At 36.6% G+C, this 675-nt stretch overlaps 1 non-coding gene across 1 annotated transcript; it reads left to right on the forward strand.

Moving 5' to 3' along the window:
• The first annotated feature begins 200 nt into the window (after positions 1-200).
• On the forward strand, positions 201-314 carry LOC123500211. Its single transcript, XR_006673229.1, has one exon. It is a non-coding gene; the product is annotated as a U5 spliceosomal RNA (small nuclear RNA).
• Positions 315-675: the final 361 nt, after the last annotated feature.

A 675-nucleotide genomic window follows, 5' to 3' on the forward strand; every position in this document is an offset into this window, starting at 1 on the left:
TGTAAAATGCTAAACAAAAGTATGATTCTTTATAAGTATTTTAATATTGTTGGAGTAAAAGTGTTGAATATGTATTATTATGTGTGGTATCACAGAAAAAAACTGTACGTTAAGTATAGACTAGCCTTTCTTACTCTGACATGGATCCTGCGCAGGTGTTCAGGTTTAAAGGTATTGGCCGAGAGTTTGGTCGCTTAACATAACTCTGGTTTCCCTTCAAAACGCATAAATCTTTCGCCTTTTACTAAAGATTTCCGTGGAGGGGAACAACTCAATGAGTCTTAAGAAATTTTTATTGGCCCACATAGTGGGCTTCATAACAAAATGTATATAAAACGGCATCAAGATATTAATGCTGATGTTTTGACGATGATGACAGAATATATTGCACAATATAACATTTTGGTGTCGTCTCCTTGGGAAAGCATATAATCTTTATTTTACAATGCAGTGGTGGTAATTTGACCCTCCCAATGCCTTTTTCAGTAAGAAGTGAAGGTTTATTTTGTATATATTACATGTTCATATATATTTACATATACAAAGGACTTGCATGTAAAGTAATTGCGTGTATTCACGATATTCACATGCCCTTGGGTAGCGTGGTGACATCTGCCGCTCGTCGTCGTCATTTCTATGTCGGGAAGGGAAGTGGAATAGTGATGCCGCCCTGAG

Source organism: Portunus trituberculatus, chromosome 50 (genome assembly GCF_017591435.1).
Source record: "Portunus trituberculatus isolate SZX2019 chromosome 50, ASM1759143v1, whole genome shotgun sequence".
Lineage (NCBI taxonomy): Eukaryota > Metazoa > Arthropoda > Malacostraca > Decapoda > Portunidae > Portunus > Portunus trituberculatus.